The 24,553-nt window shown below is 45.4% G+C and overlaps 1 pseudogene across 1 annotated transcript in view; it reads right to left on the reverse strand.

Moving 5' to 3' along the window:
* Window positions 1-24,553, reverse strand: part of LOC144817818 (uncharacterized) — a 316,434-nt pseudogene that overhangs the window by 255,033 nt on the left and 36,848 nt on the right. The window contains exon 2 of the transcript XR_013606986.1: window positions 16,227-16,415. The product of XR_013606986.1 is annotated as an uncharacterized LOC144817818 (transcript). The remainder of the gene's footprint in view (window positions 1-16,226; window positions 16,416-24,553) is intronic.

Below are 24,553 nucleotides of genomic sequence, written 5' to 3' on the forward strand. Positions count from 1 at the left end.
CGGTAAAAAAATCTTTGCAATGCATCGTTAGGGATAAATATCGCTTAACTTTGGTAATATGCCCCAACGTCTGTTAACGTTCGATTCGAAGGAAATCAGGAATTGTTGAAAAACATTGTGTGCGCCATCTTGTCTTTTTTCAAATGCCACACTTTTGTCGTGCACGGCAGCCATTTTAGATGCCTTGACCAGACCCACTCTGTGCACGCTGTCGACCCTTAGCATGGCTCCCCACCCTCGCAAGCATCTCACCCAGGCAGTGGTCACCCCCGCTCTCTGTCTTATGCATGGGTAATAAACCTCCCCCCATCTGCGCTGCTCTTCCCTGAGAATCACACCCTGTGCCCGCCCGACACCTCCCTTTCGCCCTATTCACTACCGCACCCTCTGACACTCCTTTTCCTCTGTGTCCGATTGTCCAGGCCGGTCCTAGGCTATCAGCTAGCCCTGCAGATGTAGTTTATGGCCACAGCTGTAAAGAATCACCCCTCTTCAAAGGAGTTATAGTAGATCAAGGCCCACACTCGATGAGATCCGTCACAGCAGAAGCGTTGCTATTATCTGAAAACCATCCTGTATTGTGATTGGGGAGGGGACCGAGCGTGAAGCGGAAGATTCCAGGGATGACTCTTTGTACATCAAAGTTTTTACAATTATGTGTCACATTAAAAATATATAGCACTCCGACAAAGTAGTAAGATTATAAAACTTTAATAATTTATAAATATATACAAGAAAACAAAAATAGTAATAACATATAAACATTTTTAGAGAAAAACAACGAAGTAGCGGTCGGCTGTGCGAATAGTCCCAACGCAGCACAACGTCCAGATTTCCGGCGTGGGGCGTCGCGGGGGGTGGGTCATCAGTAGCAAACTGTTGTGCGAATAGTTCCAAGGCAGCAGAACGCGCCGAAATCTAGATGACACGAAAGTGATGTCTAGTAAGTTGCCACCCAGCAAATAACGGCGTGGGGCGTCGCGGGGGGTGGGTCATCAGTAGCAAACTGTTGTGCGAATAGTTCCAAGGCAGCAGAACGATGGCACCAAGGTGATGTCCAGTAAGTTGCCGCACTGGTTTTGGTATCCTACAATGCTGCTCCGAATAACGGCGTGGAGCGCCCCGGGGGAGGCGGCGTGAACGGGCCTCTCCAGGTGGAGTCTCATCTGTTTTAGTGGGGCGCCCCTTTACTGTTTCAGTTGCCATTCCGTCCGCTTTTGGTCCACTGTGTCAAAATCCGCCATTCAGCTGAGTTGCGCCCACTCTTGCGGTGCAGCGATAGGCGGCTGCCACAGGACTCTCAAAATGGCGGCAGGCTCTTTCCTTTTTGGGCGTGGTCCACTGAAATGGCCCTGGGACACCTTGGAAATCGGACGCTTGTCTGCTAGGTCTTGGACCCCATTCTCGAAAGCGTCCCCTCCGCCTTGAGAATTCATCAAAAGTTTTGGGGGCCCCGACTCCTGCAGGCTTCTGGTGGGGAGCGGCTGCCATGATTGCTCGCGGAATGACCACGACGGAGCTACGAGATGGTGGTGCTCTCATGCTGACGCCAGTTTAGTCTGAAACATCCAGAAACAAGGTGGGGCTTTCATCGTTTGGGGGAAAAAAAAAGTTTTCATCCAATGAAAAGTGTTGTTTTTAGGTCATATGATCAAGCCTTCCATCATTCGGAAACCAAAAGTAAAATGAACCAATGAAAAGTTTTATAAACAAGTCACATGACCTGTTATGCGGCATAGGGTATAAAATGCGGAGAAAATACGTTGGCACGTGAGGCGGCGTCAGTAGCGGACCGATGTGCGAATAGGCCGAAGGCAATACAACGCGCCAAGATCCGGATGGCACCGAGGTGGTGTCATAGTTGAGAGTTCTGAGCAGCGGTTGTAACAGTGTCTGAAGCTTATTTGCAGCTGCTGCAGCTTCACTACGCGCCAAGATCCGGATGGCACCGAGGTGGTGTGTAGCAAGTTGCCGCACTGGTGTGGCCATCCTACAATGCTGAAAGTCGGCGTGGGGCGCCCCGTTGGCCTGTGAGTTTGCGTCAGTAGCGGACCGATGTGCGAATAGGCCGAAGGCAGCACAACGCGCCAAGATCCGGATGGCACCGAGGTGGTGTCTAGTAAGTTGTCGCACTTCTGTGGCCATCCTACAATGTTGAAAGTCGGCGTGGGGCGCCCCGTTGGCCTGTGAGATGGCGTCAGTAGCGGACCGATGTGCGAATAGGCCGAAGGCAGCACAACAATATTTTCTGACTGACACCACAAGGCGCTGAGATGCCAAGATCCGGATGGCACCGAGGTGATGTCTAAGTTGCGGACTGATGTGCGAATGGGGCCAAAGGCAGCGTAACAATATTTTTTGTATGGAAGATACCACTAGGCGTTGAGATGCCAAGATTCGGATGGCACTGAGGTGATGTCTAGCAAGTTGGTGTGGTCATCCTACAATGCTGAAACTCGGCGTGGGTCGCCCCATTAGCCTGTGAGATGGCGTCAGTAGCGGACCAATGTGCGAATAGGCCGAAGGCAGCACAACGCGCCAAGATCCGGATGTCACCGTGGTGGTTTCATAGTTGAGAGGCACTTCATCTGCAGTGGGGCGCCGAGATCCGGATGGCACCGAGGTGATGTCTAGCAAGTTGCTGTACTGGTGTGGTCATCCTACAATGCTGAAACTCGGCGTGGGTCGCCCCATTAGCCTGTGAGATGGCGTCAGTAGCGGACCGATGTGCGAATAGGCCGAAGGCAGCACAACGCGCCAAGATCCGGATGTCACCGTGGTGGTTTCATAGTTGAGAGGCACTTCATCTGCAGTGGGGCGCCGAGATCCGGATGGCACCGAGGTGATGTCTAGCAAGTTGCTGTACTGGTGTGGTCATCCTACAATGCTGAAACTCGGCGTGGGTCGCCCCATTAGCCTGTGAGATGGCGTCAGTAGCGGACCGATGTGCGAATAGGCCGAAGGCAGCACAACGCGCCAAGATCCGGATGTCACCGTGGTGGTTTCATAGTTGAGAGGCACTTCATCTGCAGTGGGGCGCCGAGATCCGGATGGCACCGAGGTGATGTCTAGCAAGTTGCTGTACTTGTGTGGTCATCCTACAATGCTGAAACTCGGCGTGGGTCGCCCCATTAGCCTGTGAGATGGCTGTTCTTTGGATTTGGGCCTGGTCCACCAAAATGGCCCTGGGACACCTTAGAACTCGGACGCTCGATTTTTTTTTCCTTTCCTGTACATGCAAAAAAAGGTAAATGCCCGGTACGTTACACGCTTCATCTGCCACGATGAACTCTCCAGAGGAACCGAAAAAAAATATAGTTGTGGTAACTATACCATGCATCGTCATATGGAGAGGTGGCACCAATTAATTATAGTGCTGCATAAAAGAGAGATTTGGAGGAGAACCCCTGACCTGCTAGTACATTCATCAAAGAAGTGGCACTGAGAGCTTCAGAGGCAAGGGAAACGGTCCCAAATATTTAGAAGAACTTTGGAAAGATTAAAATGACATGTTTAGATTGTGTCAAATTAATTTCATGTGGACAGATGAGTGTTACTCTAATAAATACAGCATATGAACATCATCATAGTCGATGGTTGGTAGAGACATTTTGACTATATCCTGGACCTGCCCGTCCTCGCCCAAAATGGCGCCAGAATAAATGGGACTCGTAACTCCTTGTTGTGTACTGGTTGCAGAACCTTGAAATCACGAGATACGTATGCAGTTTTGAAGCACATGGCGGGCGGGGACGAGAATTGATTGAATATTTCGACATCCCTATTGATATTAAGTTCTGATGTGTTATTGATTACTGTACTGTTGAAAGTTCGAATTAACGTCACCCATGGTACTTGCCCGCAAATGTATATCTAGATAATTTTATTGTAACTGGCCCTGTCGTATTTTAATTATAAAATGTACGTCCACCGATTCCGTAACTGTTAGACACCTTAGTTCTTGCAACCTAATGGCCCGCCCGTTACGTTCCTCTACAGTGTAAATGTCTATTCATCATATACGATTACAGTTTGCTCTGTGGCAGGCCCACGTGGTTATAGGCTCGTATTTGTATAATGAAATTTTCTCAATAAAGGTTTTTAAAAGAAAACATGGTAGTAGTATATACATTGGTAAAGTTTTTAATAATAGTGACTGTTTTAGAATCATTAAAAGGCAAGTGAAATAAAGCAGACCAATTACATGAAGGGTAAAAGGTATAATACGAAGGAACGCAGTAAAGATAAATGGTCAAGGGCTGTTGTGTTTTCTATTCCTGCAACATAAAGTGATCGATAAGAATCTCATATTCAGGCGTATCGGCGACTAAGACAGCAGGTCGACCCTCTTTTGCTCAACGGCTCCGTCATGGGACGAAGAAACGCTCTTTTTCTCGAAAAAAGAATATATTTTACTTGCAGGACAGTTGTAAAATTTCCGGGAAAGTACATTAGCCTGGAACATTATAACATATATTTAAGAAAAAATAATGTTCGGAAGTAATGAAAAGCGTAATTTTTAGGTCATATGACCAAGCCTTTCATCATTACAATAAGAAAAGTAAAATGAACCAATGAAAAGTTTTATTAACAAGTCACATGACTTGTTATGCTTACGTTACGCGCTGCGCGCCCCGGATGACTTCCGGATGCGCTAACGCGTCGCGTCATATGACGCATTACGCGACAACGCAGGTACAGAATATAGTCAAAATGTCTCCACCAACCAGCGGTCGGAAGACAACCCCTTTCAGCAGGCTAAATAGTTCTGTTAAATGACAACAGAAGGGACAGGCAACAAGAACCATCAGTCAAAGAGGGGAGAGCTAGTTCTTCTCTACCGGGTTACATTGGGGCGCTACCGGAACTGATCGAATTGGTAGTCTACAGTGTTTCTGGATGTTTCAGACTGAAGCTGGGGTTAGCATGAGAGCAGCACCATTTCGTAGCTCCGTCGTGGTCATTCCGCAACCAATCATGGCAGCCGTTCTTTATCGTTATTTTGGGCGGGGTGGGTGGCGGAGCCGAGCTGTTTTGCAGCCATCATTGTGTGGAGTTCAGTTCATCTCACTAGTTTTGTATTTGTCATGAGGGGTTGTTCCTAATGTTTCTATTTTAGCGAGGTCAAAAAGAGATCCCATTAGTGGCCTACTGATTTTGCTCGATTCCTTTTCTTTTTTTTTTACACGATTTTTCGTTATCTGCAAAGACTAAACAGAGTATTGCGACTCTGTGTTTGTTTGTAAATAGAGAATGAACCAAAGAGAACTAATTCTAAAACAGTAAATACTTGGATAACAATCAATCAAATGGAGAGAGAAGCAGGCACGACGGATTACAATGGGGGCAAAGACCTGCGTTAACTACCTTTCACTATCTGCAAAGAGAGAGTACTCCTAATAGAAATGAGGGGGGGGGGGCACCATTCAAAGCAGATCAGTGTGCATAAACACGAAAATGTTTTCACTTACCACGTACTTGACATTCGACAGCTTATGATATTTGCTATTAAAAAACCATTGAAATTCACTGAAAAAACCATAGGTTATAGACCATATATAGTTAGGAATTAGCATTTACAAAACCTTGAAAATTCACTGAAAAAACCATAGGTTATAGACCATATATAGTTAGGAATTAGCATTTAAAAAACCTTATTTTACTCACACAAAACCATTGAAATTCCATATATAGTTAGTTGCACTAACTATATATCGCGCACCTGCAATCCACTGCTGATCATGTCACATATTACATCATTCATGACATGGTCAGTGACATCACTGATGACATCACTGATGACATCTCCAATGACATCACTGATGACATCACTGATGACATCTCATTTGACATCATTCTTGTGCTAATACGATAAACCTCTTCAGACTCTAATATAACCTTAGATACACTCAGTGTATACAGACACTCACACACTTCCACTCATCCATGGAGTTACTCACACACCCAGTCAGTCATGCAAAGAAACAATCTCATCTCCATTTCTTCAACTATACAGTTAAACACACCTTACTTATTGAAACATATACTAACACATATTTACTCTCTTATACAATCCCTGATACAAGTTCACAATGATCGATACAACCACTCACTCATTCGGTGGCTCTCATGCACAGTTATTTATATATGCCAACTCTCACATGTACTGTGTTTTACATATGTACTTATTATGACATGTAGCATTGAGATATCCATTCACTCATCAATACACTCATGCACACAGTCAACTGCCCATGTAGCTGTTTCCACATGCACTCTTGAACTCATACACCTAGTGAATAAACTGTTCACACATCTATGCATAGAGTCACACACCTTCCAGCCACCCCCACACAAACTCAATCTCCCATAGAAATACTTGGGCAAGCAATTAATAACACATATAGCCTCTCGTATAGCTAATGATCAACACATGCAGCAGTTTACAGAACAACAGACATAATGATGCACAAATTAAGACAGTTTAGTCACTAACCCATGCATTCAGTGAGACACATTTAATCACTCACTCATACAGTCAGTCACGCACCTACTAAATCCTTCATCCAGACACTTATACATCCACTCATTCTTCAATATGTAAGATATATTTTAACTTTACAGAAACATACAGTCACTGGATGTTGTCATCAGTGATGTCATCAGTGATGTCATTTGAGATGTCATCAGTGATGTCATCAGTGATGTCACTGACCATGTCATGAATGATGTAATATGTGACATGATCAGCAGTGGATTGCGGGTGCGCGATATATAGTTAGTGCAACTAACTATATATGGAATTTCAATGGTTTTGTGTGAGTAAAATAAGGTTTTTTAAATGCTAATTCCTAACTATATATGGTCTATAACCTATGGTTTTTTCAGTGAATTTTCAAGGTTTTGTAAATGCTAATTCCTAACTATATATGGTCTATAACCTATGGTTTTTTCAGTGAATTTCAATGGTTTTTTAATAGCAAATATCATAAGCTGTCGAATGTCAAGTACGTGGTAAGTAAAAACATTTTCGTGTTTATGCACACTGATCTGCTTTGAATGCTGCCCCCCACCCCTCATTTCTATTAGGAGTACTCTCTCTTTGCAGATAGTGAAGGGTAGTTAACGCAGCCCTTTGCCCCCTTTGTAATCCGTCGTGCCTGCTTCTCTCTCCATTTGATTGATTGTTCTCTTTGGTTCATTCTCTATTTACAAACAAGCACAGAGTCGCAATACTCTGTTTAGTCTTTGCAGATAGCGAAAAATCGTGTAAAAAAACAAAAGGAATCGAGCAAAATCAGTAGGCCACTAATGGGATCTCTTTTTGACCTCGCTAAAATAGAAACATTAGGAACAACCTGTTGAAAATAGCAATGCGTATGTACATAAGCGGCGTTCATTTGTGTTCACAGTACCCCTTGTTGATTGTTTCAATCGAGCATTGAATTGTTCGAAGTTAATTCTCTTAAGGATCTTCTCTACCTGCAAACGAGGAAGAATAGGAATATTCTCTCTCCCTTTGCAGATAGTGAAGGGTAGGTAACGCAAGCCTTTAACACGTCGTACCTATTTCATTCCTCATTGATTGATTGATTGTCCGAACATTGACTGTTTGGGAATTAGTTCTTTTTGGAGGTATTCCCTGTTTGCAAATAAACGTAGGAAAATCTTTGCAAGTAGTGAAAGGGTACGTAATGCGGACCTTTCTCCCCCGTTGTAATCTGTCATGCCTATCTACTCCCCACTGATTGATGCACCTTTTTCACCCGGACCATTTACTAGAGATACGTCATCTGGCCCGACCAGAGAGCACCCCTAGTGAAAAGGACATATGCAATAATAACGAAGTGATCACTGTATCCTGTTAACAGAAACTTTACCATGAAACAACCTGGAAAGAAAAAAATAGGAAAACGAAAATCAGTAGGCCACTGATGAACATGAACTTTTATTAAACAACGAACAAAGAAACGATAACATAACGTAATGATAAAACCTATTAATGTCCTAGAAACAAGAAAACGTTAAAATATGCCAGTGGTGAGAGACCAGAAAAACAGTAAGAGAAACCAAATCACCCCTCGCTGTCCCACCGCCTGCCACGCCAAAAAAATCGATAGACTAGGGAAAATGCAAGTCAGTAGAACATCCGCCCCCACTCTGGAAACTTCCAAGGTGGGGCAGGGTTCCGGCTACGCCCAGCCGGGAGCAGCCCATATAAGGCAGGTCCTGCTGCCACGCCTCGGCCAGGAGATCCTAACGTAGGGTGTAGCCGGAGGAGAGGCCGAGGCCAGCGGGACCCGGCCAGGGGATTGCCTTTACAACGCTGAACAGTTGCAGGGGGGGGGAATGTCTCCTCGACCCTCCCCTCTCTCTCCCAGTCCGGCCGCGGTGGCCCTTGAGAGTTGCAGGTAGTCCCGCCACATGCTCTTCCGGTCCGGCCACCAACGGTCGGGGGGCCGAGGCCGACGGGATCCGGCTGCAGCCGATAAACCAAGAAACCCGTTCATGGGGCCAGAGCCAGGGGCGTCCGGCCGACATCCACCGGAAGCCAGGCCCAAAGACGGACGGGACACTTCTTTCTTTTATAATGGCTGCGACAACACTGGGGGGGGATGTCTTGCACATGCCTCCGACCCCCCCCCCCCTCGTCCTCATCGCCTGGTCCGGCCATAACAAATCTCAAGCGAGACGCCGTGGGGTGCACTGGGAGGGAGAGACGGTGCGAACAGGCCTCTCCTGCCTCCCCAGGTGGAGGCTTCCCAGCTGCACCCTCAGCGCTCCAGGCGCCCGGAAAAGGGTTCTTCCACTGTGGCCATGCTGCAACGTCTCGCCCGGCAGGGTGGAGCCCGTCCGCTCATGTGACCCCGCGATCGCCGGTAGCTGCCGAACTCTCAAAATGGCGGTCGACCTGGCAAGAGCGGGCCCAGCAAAAGAAATGGCCCGGTCACTGGTTGACTCCACCACTGTAGTCCTCCACGACCTTGAAAATTCTAGAGGAGCCGCGGGAGTCTCCGACCCCCGATGGGGAATGACTGCCATGATCGCCCGTGGAGTGACGAAACTGTATCCGCGGGACGTCGCGCTCCCATGCTGGCGCCAGCCTCACTTTGAATTACTAGAATCCTGCAGACCTCACTTCCGGTGAAAGCACAGGGTGACCCGGTAGGAAAAATTATTGCACCCCCTCCCCTTTTTGACTGATAGTTCAAACCACCGATCCTTTCCTTTGCCCTTTTAACGGAACTTTGGACTGCCTCCCCCTCTTTTACATTTTCTAGAGAAAACAAAACATTAACCACTACATTAGCATAGCAGTTGACACCAGAACTGTTTTCAAATTGAAAACCAACAACATCTTCAACAGAATCCCTTTTTGTTTCTGCTGTGACCCTGCTACAGCACAGGCATTGTCCCCAGCAGTAATTCTGCAATGCCGGTAAGAATAGCTGTGGTGCCTACTGGACTCACTCACCCCCGCGGCGCCCCACGCCGTTTTTTGCTGGGCGGCAACTTACTAGACATCACTTTCGTGCCATCTAGATTTCAGCGCGTTCTGCTGCCTTGGAACTATTCGCACAACAGACCGCTACTGACAAGAATATTTCATTATTGGTGCTGTCAATTTCAATAAATCTATTGGATAATTCAAAAGAAATTGCCACGGTCTCTTCGTTGTTTAAATGTTTTTACTGTTTTTGTTTTCTTGTATATATTTATATGTTATTAAAGTTTTATATTCCTACTACTTTGTTGGAGTGCTATATATTTTTAATGTGACACATAATTGTAAAAACTTTGATGTACAAAGAGTCATTCCTGGAATCTTCCGCTTCAGGCTCGGTCCCCTCCCCAATCACAATACAGGATGGTTTTCAGATAGTAGGAACACGTGTGGTGTGACGGATCTCATCGGGTGTGGGCCTTGATCTACTATAACTCCTTTGAAGAGGGGTCATTCTTTACAGCTGGGGCCATAAACTAACATCTGCAGGGCTAGCTGATAGCCTGGACAATCGGACACAGAGAAAGAGGAGTGTCAGAGGGTGCGGTAGTGAATAGGGCGAAAGGAGGTGTCGGGCGGGCACAGAGTGTGATTCTCAGGGAAGAGCAGCGCAGATGGGGGGAGGTTTATTGCCCATGCATAAGACAGAGAGCGGTGGTGACCAGTGCCTAGGGAAGATGCTTGCGTGGGTGAGGAGCCATGCTACGAATCGACAGCGTGCAGAGAGTGGGTCTGGTCAAGACATCTAAAATGGCTGCCGTGCACGACAAAAGTGTGGCATTTCAAAAAGGCAAGATGGCGCAGACAATGTTTTTCAACACTTCCTCATTTCCTTCGAATCGAACGTTAACAGACGTTGGGGCATATTACCAAAGTTAAGCGATATTTATCGCTAACGATGCTTACCAACCAATTTTTTACCACTAAGCATCGTCAGAAATTATCGAAGATAAACCTTGCTATTATCAAGGTTTATCGCAAATGCGATAATAAACGGCCGCAATGCATGAATATCGCTAAAAACTCAGCGATATTCATGCATTACCGAGCTAAATGCTCTTAGCCATGTTATCCACCTCCCATTGGATAACATGGCTAAGAACTGCTCAGGGCAGGTGTTACTTTTTGGAGATATTCGCGCTTAGCGCGAATATCTCCAAAAAATGGTAATAGGAGATAGATATCTTGCATGTTGTAATGCAAGTTATTGTGGTATATGGAACTCATACCATAATCTCTCAGGAAAGCAGAAACTGATCCTTTTGGGACCGCCTAAAAAGGCCTAGGGGGTGAGGAGTACTCTACTTTGCCCCCTTTTCACGTTCCGAACTATTTTATTTTACTCTCTTCTGTAATTACACAAAATAACAGCGATAAGATGCATCGGAGACACACAGTGAGAGAAAGGAGGCCGGAGATGAAGAAGAGATGTCAAATACACATTGGAGATAATATAGTGGCAGAAGGCAAGTAAATATGAGTAAACTTACCATGAACATAAAAATGTTGCACTCTATACTATAAGTCTCATTTTATACTACAATCACTTCGCTACAACCTCATAAATTAAAAATAAAAATGAATAATGTCTCAAACAATTTTTGATTTCTAAATATAAATTTATTCTTCAGAATTTTCTAAATTTGAAAGAACTAGTAACATGTCCTCATCAGCAATGTACCTCATTAAAAGTCTCCAATGATGATTCTTGTAACTCTATGGTCTCCAAAACACTCGATAAATTCGCCATCAAGAGATTGATCAAAAAAATCATTCAAGTTCATCTCCTCCTTGTGACAATATTTCATTATTGGTGCTGTCAATTTCAATCAATGTAGTGGAATCATTCAAGTCATCTTCTCGTGACAATATTTCATTATTGGTGCTCTCAATTTCAATCAATGTAGTGGAATCATTCAAGTCATCTCCTCCTTGTGACAATATTTCATTATTGGTGCTGTCCATTTCAATCAATCTAATGGAATCATACAAGTCATCTCCTCCTTGTGACAATATTTCATTATTGGTGCTCTCAATTTCAATCAATGTAGTGGAATCATTCAAGTCATCTCCTTGTGACAATATTTCATTCTTGGTGCTGTCCATTTCAATCAATCTAATGGATCATACAAGTCATGTCCTCCTTGTGACAATATTTCATTATTGGTACTCTCAATTTCAATCAATGTAGTGGACAATTCAAAAGAAATTGCCACGGTCTCTTCATTGTGAGCCATTTTATTTTGAAATTGCTTGCTGTAAATTGCAGAAAAAATAATCACTTTCATTTATCGTTTTTAGTAATACATAATATAAAACTAACTTCATCAAGTATTTAGTATAACAGAAGGACTGCAAATAAATAACAGAAAACATTTTTCCAAATTATCTTCAAGTGTACAACATAGTTCCCCTTACAAATTAACAACTCACCTTTTTAAAAGTAGCAGAAGTGTTAGTACTGTGTAAATCAAACACCAGAAATTCACCACCAAAATTCCTCACAAATGTACCTCAGACAGTAGTATCACAAAATGGCTGTGGTTTCCTCTCATTTGACATATATACATAACCAATTAACTTTCATCACACACAAATACAAAACCAAAGTAACATTTTAATTGGTTCTAAATTTCAACACTTTCAAATGTGTTTTCCCCATGCAATTTTCCATAGGACATTTACATACGTCTACAGCCTGAATGGCTGAACGGAATTACACCAAACTTGACAAAATGGTACATCAAACCTAAGAGGTCAGGAAGGATCTACTATGCCCCCTTATGGTCATTTCCCCCTTCGCTTTGGCCTCCTCTTGTCTCTCAATCCTACCGAGAGACAAGATGGCGGCCGCTACGGACTGTTTGGAATGTTGACAGACGCCGGAGAACCAATCAGCTTCGCAAAGCTCCGTAACGCGAAAAGTACGCGAAGCGGAGCGCTGTTACAGATATATATCTTTTTTTGAACGTTAATTTCTCAAAATCCACTGGAGCACATATATTGAGACCTAGCAAAGGCACATCGGGCTACCAGTCCCTAATATTTTGCCAAGTTTCGTGCAAATCCATTCAGCCGTTCGATTATTATTATTTTTTTTTTTTTTTGCCCCGCGGAGCCCTTTTAAAACCTCCACATCAAACGTAGGGGGTCAGCGAGGATCTACTATTCCCCCTTATGGTCATTTGCCCCTTCGCTTTGGCCTCCTCTTGTCTCTCGATCCTACCGAGAGACAAGATGGCGGCCGCTACGGACTGTTTGGAATGTTGACAGACGCCGGAGAACCAATCAGCTTCGCTTCACAAAGCTCCGTTGCGCGAAAAGTCCGCGAACCAGAGCGCTGCCCGGTCCGCTGTTACAGATATATATCTTTTTTTAAACGTTAATTTCTCAAAATCCACTGTAGCACATATATTGAGACCTACAAAAGGCACATCGGGCTACCAGTCTCTACAATTTTGCCAAGTTTCATGCAAATCCATTCAGCCGTTCGGGCTAAAAGTGAGGCCAACCGCCCTATGGAAAACTCAATGTTAAAAACACGTTTTGGGACCCCCCTTTTTTCTCAGCCCCCCCTTGACGAACACCCCCCAAATTTTCAAGGGCTGCTCAGAAACAAAATGTTCCATTTTCCTGAAAATTTCAGCCAATTCCGTCCACAAACGCCAAAGTTATTAGACATAGAATTTTCAAAAAACCCATAGAGAAAAAATCCTAACTATATATACCTACTGGCGACCGCCAGTAGGTATATATATATATATATATATATATATATATATATATATATATATATATATATATATATATATATATATATATATATATATATATATATATATATATATATATATATATATAACATTTCTATGGCAAAATGAAACCCCTTATTTTGTTCCTTTTCAAATTAAATGTATTAAGTGTTACCACTTTATTCCAATCAAGATGACTTCAGGTGTGCCATACTTTTGTCATAAGTAAGACTGTTAGCGTTCTAGTTGTTCTTTAAAACACTCTGGGACATTCTGTCACTGGGCTATAGTTGGGCTACATCTGGCTGATATTTGGGCTACATTTGTTTTTTTTTGTCTCTGGCGGCCATCTTTGGGCTACATTGGGCTACATTGGGCTTCATTGGGCTTCATTGGGCTACATTGGGCTACATTTGGGCTCCAACATATATATAGCCCAATGTAGCCCAATATATATTTTTCAAAGTTAATTTTCGTAAAAACCACTGGAGCATATATCTTGAGACATAGCAAAGGCTCATCGGGCTACCAGTCCCTACAATTTTGCCAAGTTTCGTGGAAATCCATTCAGCCGTTCGAGCTAAAAGTGAGTCCAACCGCCCTATGGAAAACTCAATGTTAAAAACACGTTTTGAGACCCCCCTTTTTTCTCGGCCCCTGCTTGACAAACCCCCCCCCCCCAAATTTTCAGGGGCTGCTCAGAAACAAAATGTTCCATTTTCCAGAAAATTTCAGCCAATTCCGTCCTCAAACGCCAAAGTTATTCAACATAGAATTTTCAAAAATCCCATAGGAAAAAAATCCTAACTATATATACCTACTGGCGACCGCCAGTAGGTAATATATATATATATATATTATATATATATATATATATATATATATATATAACATTTCTATGGCAAATTGAAACCCCTTGCTTTGTTCCTTTTCAAATTAAATGTATTAAGTGTTACCACTTTATTCCAATCAAGATGACTTCAGGTGTGCCATACTTTTGTCATAAGTAAGACTGTTAGCGTTCTAGTTGTTCTTTAAAACACTCTGGGACATTCTGTCACTGGGCTATAGTTGGGCTACATCTGGCTGATATTTGGGCTACATTTGTTTTTTTTTGTCTCTGGCGGCCATCTTTGGGCTACATTGGGCTTCATTGGGCTTCATTGGGCTACATTGGGCTACATTTGGGCTCCAACATATATATAGCCCAATATAGCCCAATATATATTTTTCAAAGTTAATTTTCGTAAAAACCACTGGAGCATATATCTTGAGACATAGCAAAGGCACATCGGGCTACCAGTCCCTACAATTTTGCCAAGTTTCGTGGAAATCCATTCAGCCGATCGAGCTAAAAGTGAGTCCAACCGCCCTATGGAAAACTCAATGTTAAAAACACGTTTTGGGACCCCCCTTTTTTCTCGGCCCCCGCTTGACGAAATCCCCCCAAATTTTCAGGGGCTGCTCAGAAACAAAATGTTCCATTTTCCAGAAAATTTCAGCCAATTCCGTCCTCAAACGCCAAAGTTATTCAACATAGAATTTTCAAAAATCCCATAGGAAAAAAATCCTAACTATATATACCTACTGGCGACCGCCAGTAGGTAATATATATATATATATATATATATATATATATATATATATATATATATATATATATATATATATATATATATATATAATAAGTCCAAAGTTATCCCTGCGCAGCAGCAGCTCGTCACAGCTCCCACAAGGAACACAATGCACGGACCAAATTCTGCGGTGCTCAAAATTTCTTTAATCGCATGCCGGCTTCCTCATAACGTTTCGGCACTCAGGTGCCTTGCTCACATGACAGCGAACTATAGTGAGAGTGATTAATTTAAAGTGCAAGTGCTAAGTTCTGATTGGGCTCCAACATATAGAGCTAAAGAACAGACTCATCTAGTGTTATCGTCTAATACATAGGGATCAAAACTCATTTAGTGGTACCCATGTCCCGGATCACTCCCCATTAGAGGATAGGTTGTTACTCGATCCCATTCCTGAGAAAATTACATCTACGATATACCACGAGCTGACACACAACATACCAGACCCTCTGCTGTCCCTGCACGAGACGTGGTAAAAGACCTGGGGAGCATAGATGATGAGGTTGGAAGGAGGCAATACAGAGCTCAAGCGAGATTGCGATTTTCTCCAGATTTAGACAAGTACAGCTTAAGATACTACTTCGTACATATTACCCCGGTACACACCTATATACCTGGGGCACGGTTCCAACAACATTGTGCATCAGGGGTTGCCAGCAGAAGGAAACTTTCCTACATATTCTATGGGAATGTCCAGAAATTACTAGATACTGTCGGAAAGTCACATATGTTACGTCTAGGGTGACAGGAGTGACGTTTCAATGGACGCAAAATTGCTTCTTTTGATGATTAAAGGGGACTCTGATTGGCCCAGATACATAGGAATATGGTTGGCACTTGCAACTGGGATCGCCAAAAGGAAAATTGCCAGAGGGTGGGTGGCGCCTTCGCCTCCGTCATTAGAGGAGTGGGAACAGGATCTTGACTGGTGCCAGAGGGCTGAAGAAACAGTGGATAAGAGTAGGGGTTGTGTTAAAAAATGGGAAAAAGTATGAGCACCATGGTGGCGCCAAAGAGCGACGCCGGTGGGAGAGTGATGCGCAACAACTGCAACGGGATGGAGTGGTGGATGGATGGGAGGAACCGGGTTAAGAGACTTCTTGGATAATATTTTGTGCTATGAAATTACTCCCGGAGAGCCATTAACGATGTACAGTCTCCTACCTCTTGTAAACATTATTGCTGTAATATCGAAACCTCACCATGTATAAACACAAGTGATTCATGTAAACCATGGTTTTTGAGCAATGTTAATAAAAAAGAGTTTAAAAAAAATATTTACAAAAAATTATGAAAAAAAACAATAATGTGTACATACATTTAAGGCCCACTTACGGATGCAGCTGACCATCACATTCCATTCACTGGCAGAACTTTGACCCTTTTGTCTGCACTCTATTACAGATGTTGAAGGGAGGTACCCCTCAGAGCACATCACTTGTGACCTCTCTCCACGGTCGTACCATAGTTTGGAGGGAGATAGGGTTAGTGATGACCATCTTGTGACTGGGCTTTTACATTTTTCTGAAAAATAAAAAAAAATTAGAGCCACTGAGGAGCATAAAAGGGCAGATTTTTTGGATTGTCTCAAGAAGAGCACTCCTTTTTACATGGATTGCGGACAGATGTTCTCTACAGAATAGCAGTACACTGTAGTTTCTCTGTGCTTGATCCCTTCTAGGCTTAAAGCCAAAAGCAGCCTGCACTCACAGGCAGAAAGCACTTTTTAGTTACAAGATATCCAAGTTTTAATTATTTTTCACATATCCTCCTTACACATATTGAAGGGGCTTTCAGAGTTTCTCTACCCCCCCTCATAGTTGGAGAATGCCACCTGGAAATACCAGCACTAATCTGATATTTCCATACATCCTATCCATGTAGTTCAATCCACAGCAGAGCATGGCAAGGTTCTTAACACACAAAACCTGCCAACGGTGCAACACTGACGCATTTCCTAATAACACTGGTTTTGCACCCACTGGTTGCTGCACCCACTAAAGGGACCACAATAACTCACTGTAGAAAATGGTCTCTTTTTGCATCATTACCCCCATTTTTGTACACTGATGCTGTTGGTTTTTGACTCTGTGCACTGGGACTCTTCTAACCAGGCCACGGTTTATGAACTATGACTCCTAAGACATATTGAAATTGGCTGTACTCCAAAAAAGGCATATTTAACTTAGCACTAAGTCTCTGGTGATTTTCCCAGGGCCTGTAAATTAAATGCCATTAGTTGATTGCAGCACCCATTGTGCCATCCACTTCAGTGACAGTACAACCATGACTACTATTGTGGCTTGGCTGTGGAAGTTTTAAACAACAATTTTGCTTGTCATAATACAACCTTTTGACAAATCAAAACCTTCCTTTTAAATATTAAGTCACAATAATGTAGGCTTTATAAGACATATGGCAGGGTGTGTGATATTTAAAAGTAGGACATGTAGAAATGTAACTTTACACATATCCTTACATTGAAAAATCCCCAAAAGCTATTTTCACTGTAGCAAGGCTGCCAGCTCTATAGGAAAGGTATTTTAAAACCAATGTAATGGTAAATTTGAATTTGTGATAATTGTTAAAGGAGAGATACTTTCAGAAAGTTACCTTTTCCTTGCCTAAAGCAACGGTCACCTGGCAACAGAATATCCACCTTCATTAGATGTGAAAATTGCTCAGAGAGCAGGACAAAGGGATTATGTTGTGGGGAGGTTTTTCTGTTCCTTTTGTAGGATGACCACCGGGGCGGAGCATACGAACTTGAAGCATTTCAAATAGTCCTACCCTAAGGGTCCAATGTGAGACGCCGAAGCAGTATTGCTGCTTGTTAGAGCTCCTCTGAGGCCCCCTTCCCTCCCCAGTCAATCCGCAACACATATCCGTATCTCCGGTGCCACATCTATGCACCCGAGGTGCAGCGGTGCTATTTGCCGCAACTTTGGTTTCCGACCGCGTCCTAAGCCGGAGATATCACGGCGGAAACTTGGGGCCTTCTACCCACGCGTTGGTGCGCCTGCCATTGCAAACGCTGGGTCTGCCGGCGGGCCCCCCTCCCCCACCCTCGGAGGACCGCGATCCGTCGCAGCGGATCTTGCCAACAATTTGCGGCATTCTGAGCATGGGGGCGATTCAAGTCTGCGCACCACCTCACAGCCCCAAACTCTGCTTCTCGAGCCCAGCTGTGACGGGACCCGACGATCAGAACGGCAAACCTCGGCTTATCGGGAGCCGGGGTTAATCCCTGCCCTCCATTCCAGCCAGCAGTGCCTTGCCTCTGCATCACCACGGACGTCGGTCCCTGGAGCAATGACAATCTGTGCTCGGCCCCCCTAATTGCTTACTCTAAGGCCTGGTAAAATTGCACTCACCACAGCGGGCAGCAGTGGGCCCCTACAGCACCCTGGTACGGTCGCCAGCCTCTGAGGTGAAGCTCGCTGTGCCTGTGCGTGGCCTCGGGCCCTGAGACATTGCCAGTTTGAACTTTCTCCAACTGCCCAGCTTCTGCACACTGGCCCCCGGCTGCATGATCTTCTGCCCACACCATGACAATCTGCAGGAGGAGCCCATAGCTGTGAGTACAGACTATACACATGCCTTGAGTCATTGCACTTCCAGTATACCAGCAGCTGCCTGGCGACCTACCTTCCAAGCACCCCCCATCCTATCAAGTGACCTTTGCTCGTTGCCCTGTGTTGCCCTATGTTTGCGCCCTGCCGCGACGGCAGAACCTCTAAACAGCGTGCAATTGGCCTGTAGTGCCGACCAAGCTCCCATCATGGCCAATGAGAGGGGGACGAAGGCAGCCCAGCAAAGTAAACTTGACTGCTACACCTGTCCGAGGGCGGACCTGCCCGAGCGGAAGGGAATCGGCAACAAGCAGCAGGGTGGGGCGGAGCATGACCCTGCGGAGCCCACAATGAAGGACCTGATGGTGGCCATTACTGAAGTGCGCACATCCATAGACACGCTATCCTCTGAAGTGACGCTGATTAGGGCAGACCTCACGAAGTACAGGGACAAAGTCAGGCAACTGGAACTCACCGCCATGAGTCTTGTGGAAGACACCTCACAACTACAAATTGACATCAGGGAGCTACAAGAGTTCCGTTAGTTTGCTGAGGATAAGTTGGACGATTATGAAGGGCGCTCGAGACACAATAACAACCGCGTTCTCGGCGTACCGGAGAAATCGGAGGGACCTGCCACTGACCTGTTTATTGAAAATCTGATCGCAACAAAACTGCAACCAAAGGGCCTATCCAAGCTGTTTGTAATTGAAAGAGCTCACAGAGTGCCTGGGGGACGCCCAAAACCGTGAGCCCCCCCTCGTCCGATACTGGCCTGACTGCTAAATTACAGGGACAGAGACACAATTCTGCAGGCGGCTAGGGTTGCCCCTCCAATCAAAGTAGACAATTCGGAAAATGCCTTTTTCCCCGACTTCACCCAAGCAGTACAGATGCGTCAACGCTCCTTTCTTGATGTCAAACGGAGGCTGCATTAGAAAGGCCTTAAGTATGCGATGCTCTTCCCGGCGCATCTGCGAGTCAAGGCCGATGGGAGGACTCACTTCTTTGATCTGCCGGAGGTTGCATCTGACTGGTTGGACAGCTGGAGGACCTCACCGGAACGGAGCTCCAACGATCATTAAAGCAGAAAATCTGTTTGTGTCGGATGGATTTTTGACTACTTACAGTCGCCGAGGGTTTTGTCCTTTTCCATAAGTTGAGCATCATTCAAGGTCTCCGGATTCTTTGACACGTCGAACTGTAAGCTAGTATACCAAAGTACTTGCTAGTCTAGATTTTGCTTATATATTATAACATGCACATGTAATTTGTACCGGTAGGGTAGGGGGTCATCAGGGCACTACTGCTTCCCCCCATTTTCTTCTTTTAGTAACTTGTTGGGTGACAGGCACTCTGCATTTGAGATTCATGGGTAGTTCTGAGCCCAGAGTGCAGGGGAGCAGGGTGGGGCATTGTTGGGAAGGGTTGTTGTTTTTTGTTGTTCTTATTTTTTGTATTGTTTCGATGGTACAGTCTCTATTTGCACGAAAAGCAGTTACGCTCCACATACTAGTCAATGGGGTGAAACGGAACAAAGAAGTTAGAATCTTGAGTTGGAATGTTAACGGGTTAGGGGACAAGATTAAAAGAAGTGTGGTATTGAAACATATCAAGAGGCTATCTCCAGATATTCGTTGCTTCAGGAAACTCACCTTACAGGTAACACATGCAGGGCTATGCATCGGTGGGGCTACTCAATGATAGCTCATGCTGGTTTTGCGTCCAACTCCAGAGGGGTGGGTATCATGCAAAAAAAAGTCATTCCCGCTATCACTTGCGTCCACTCATGTGGATGACTGGGGCAGATACGCCGGGGTCACGGGCACCTGGGAGGGCCGAACCATCACCTTCATGTCGATATATGCACCTCCAGGGCTACAGTCGGCAACATTTACAGACCTCAGCACTGTGCTGTTAGCATTACCGGAGGGGCACTTCGTTCTTGGCGGCAGCTTTAATTCAATAACATCGGGTTCATTGGATAGGCATCCTCCCTGCGTGATCCCGCACACCACGCAATCTTTCGCCAGTTTCCTGGAGGCAATGGGATTGGTGGACGGATGGAGAACACACAATCCTGACAAGATTCCGCACACTTTTCACTCTGGGGCACACAATAGCCTTTCACGCCTCGGCTACATCATTGTCCCAGCTCCGCAGGTTAACGACATCCATGAGATCCGACATTTAGCCAGAGGTATCTCTGACCACTCCCCCTATGGGTACACATAGTTCTAGATCACAGGCAGGTGGGACGGGTTGCACCTATCAACCCCTGGTATTTCAAAAACCCTAAAACACGTAAAGATCTTAGTACAGCCATCAACAACTACTTCCTGGAGAATGAACACACTGTTAACTCCCCGCAAATATTATGGGAAGTCTTTAAAACAGTGATCCGGGGTCAAGCCCTCTCCCTCATAGCGGGATGGAAAAAAGACAAAACAAAAGCTATCTCTGATGTAGAACATGAAGTTTTTCGTCTTGAGCAGGATATAAATTCAGACCCTTCACCTGAGGCCCTTCACACCCTCCGCCACCGCCAAGACGAATACAGGGCACTAGTCACCGACCGTGCCAAACAATGGGACAGGATAGGCTGGGCCGGCTCTACGATTGGGGAGACCAGGCTGGGAAACTAATCCCCTGGCTGGATAAAAAAGAGCACGCTAGCAGGCTTGTTCCAAAACTTATAGATTCTGACATGTCCCCCATCACAGACCCACAGGATATAGCCAACCAATTTGCAACACACTTCCGCCCAGTCTACAGCTCCGTGGCGCCGTACACTGCGGATGATTCCTCGGACCTCCTGCATGACATCTCCCTACCAACTCTTTCGGGCAGCGACCAAACCTTTATGGAGAGTGCCCTCACCGCTGACGAAATAGCGCTCGTAACATGAGCGCTTCATTCGGGTAAGGCTCTCGGCCCAATGGTATCCCAATTGAACTCTATAAGCCCCGTTCAGATAAACTAGCTCCATATCTGAAGTCCATGTTTGAAGATAGCCTTAAACAGGGATCGTTGCCCCTAGACCAGAGAATCGCAACTATTGTCATAATCCACAAGGAAGGGAAATCCAAAACAGACTGCGCCTTTTATCGCCCCCTTTCATTGCTTAACGCAGAATCTAAAATCCTAGCCACGGTACTCGCCAATAGGCTGACCAAGGTAATAGGGGACTTAGTTCACCCTGATCAATCGGGATTTATGCCAAAAAGAAACACTGCTTTAAATCTGCACAGAGTGCATGGGGTCTTGGGCAGGCTACCAACCATACAGGAAGATGCCATCATAGTCTCCCTGGATGCCACTATGGCATTCGATACGCGAGAATGGCCCTATCTTTTCGCAGTGCTTGCAAAACTGGGATTCGGGCCAAATTTTAGCCAGTGGGTGCGTCTACTGTATAGCACACCCATGGCCCAAGTAGTTGTAAATAACAAAAAGTCAGAGACCTTCATTCTAAGCCGAGGGACCCATCAAGGATGCCCCCTCTCTCCTTTACTATTCGCTTTTGCCCTAGAACCACTGGCAGCGTGGATCCATAGGGATGTAATGATTTGTGGAATGCGATGGTCGGCGGATTGGGAAGATCGTATTTATCTATATGCGGGCGATATCCTCCTATACCTCACGTCCCCAAAAGATCCCTCATTGCTGTATTTGATATCCTGGCCATTTTTGACAGATACTCCGGGTTTCGTATCAACTGGCAGAAATCTCTCCTGTATATCCTCTTCCTCGAAATTGCCCTATACCAATAGTCTCAGAGGGCTTCAAATATCTAGGCATATTCATCTACCTTGATCCCTCCCTTCGGCATACCCGTAATCTTGTCCTCCTGCTACAGAGACTTAAACGAGACATATCAAACTGGAAGTCACTCCCGCTTTCGTTATTGGGCAAGGTGGCCCTTTTTAAAATGATGTCCCCGCCCCGCTTCCTTTATGTTCTGCAGAACTTGGCTGACCCTGTCCCAAATTCATACTTTAAAGAAATAAAAGAGCTTCATCGAGACCTTCTCTGGGGCGGGAGGCCATGTATCGCCTTGCCAAACTCACACTCAGTTGGTACATTGGCGGAATTGGTTTGCCCAACATGAAAAAATACTACTGGGCAGCACATCTCGTAGCAATAAATCACGGCACCTGTGGTCGCCCCGATGACCCGGGGTTCAATATGGACAGATGGCTCCTTCTGCACGGGGCCTTTACCTGACCACTGTACTCTAAACCAGGCAGGTACCCACTTACTGGCCCTACCAGCCACACAGTTAAAATCTGGCACTCAGCAACCAAATCGCTCGGCTGTAGCAATAGACTAACCCTAGCCACACCTCTGTGGGGTTCACAACAACTAGGATACCTGGGAAACTCCAAAGGCTTTGACAAATGGGACCTCATTGGCATCTTTCACATTAGGGACCACTGGGACGCAGAGGGCATTAAGCCCTTAGATGCCCTCCAACGTCAATATGCACTTGCAGATACAGAACGCTTTCGATATCTGCAGGTCAGACATGCGTTGCAAACCATGCTACCCCGTGGCTCCTCCCCTCCGGATTGCTCTCCCTGGAGAACAGGCTACTGGATGGCCATATCCCTGACAAAGCTATTTCCTTGACTTACCGAAAACTCATTAATAATATGGAAGACCCTCTGCTGTGACTAAGAGAAAAATGGACTGGAGACGGCATTGAATTAGATGATGAAATCTGGCAAAAGGCGGTCTCCTCCCCCAAAACAGTGTCTATCCCGGCACGTCTCTGCTTGGTGCCCAACTGACTCACATGGGGGGGGGAGGGGCGGCGGATGGGTCTTGTAGGAGGGGATGCACTCAAACGGGCACGTTCATGCACATAATATAGTATTGTGTGCTAATCCAGGAATACTGGCGTAAGGTACACGAAACAATAAGTGAGACTTTGGAGGTAGAGATTTAGCCAGAGGCCCTCAGATGCCTCCTTAATACCTGGGAACCCACTGACCACAGCTCACACGCCACACAATGGTTCACACTCGGCTGCATGGTTGCCATTAGGATGCGCCCGCCACACTGGTGGGAGCATCCCGCATTTCTGACATTGCGGCCGCCCGCCGCAATGCCAGAAATGCAAGTTGTGCATTTAACAGTACAACGTGACAGGCACCGGTGCCTGTCACGTTGTACTGTCAAATGCAGGGGAGCACCATAGGTACCACCCATGTGCACCCCCGAACCCATAGAATCCCTTGGGGCCTGCTAAGGGCCCCCAATGCTGAGAACCGCATGACTTTCCGTGGCGGAAGGCATGTCCCTGCATGTATGCTAATATGGATGGCGTTGTCCATCAGACACCGCCACCAAATTAACAGCTTTTCCGCGCGGTCGAATCTTTGACTGGGAGGAAAACCGGCGGACGGTCTTTTCGTCAGTCGCGGTCCCCCCTACCATGGTAATGTGGTGGTCGGAAATTTACATGCGGGTGGGGGAATATATCGGGCGGATCACCCCCGCCATGCGTGCAGTGGGGATATGCCCGACATACTAATGTGGCCCAAAGTAAGAAAGTAAACTTCAGATAGGGATGATCCTGGTTTCTGTATCTGACTTGCACTCTGTCTGTCTTAATCGTGCGTAGCTCTCAGTCAAGCACAACGAGATGACCTTGGTTGCCACTTAATTCTTTTGGTGGTATTGTTATATATAACTTTAAACATTCATATCTCCCGGCTCCCTAATTGGATTTTTATAATTTTTGTGTCATTTTGTTTATTAGATTATCTTCTATTTTTATAAATTGGAGTAGAATTTTTATTAGGTTAGGTTTACGACTATTTCGCTGTTTTGGTACTTCCAAATGCTTTACACATTTTCTTAAGTAAAGTCTGTCTGCTCTGTGACATAGCCACCAGGGGTTGAACTCTACTGAAGGAGAAGGAGGAGGTGTGGTAGTTTGGGAGCCTCTGGGTGAAGTTGTGGTGAAGATTTCTACGTTCAGCCATCAAGCATAATTACTAGTTTTGCGGTGTGGTAGCGGACCGCCACACCAGCACCCGGCTCCCATACCATCAAACTTTACCACATCACTCCAGATTACGA

The sequence above is a fragment of the Lissotriton helveticus genome, chromosome 2_1 (assembly GCF_964261635.1).
Source record: "Lissotriton helveticus chromosome 2_1, aLisHel1.1, whole genome shotgun sequence".
Taxonomy (NCBI): domain Eukaryota; kingdom Metazoa; phylum Chordata; class Amphibia; order Caudata; family Salamandridae; genus Lissotriton; species Lissotriton helveticus.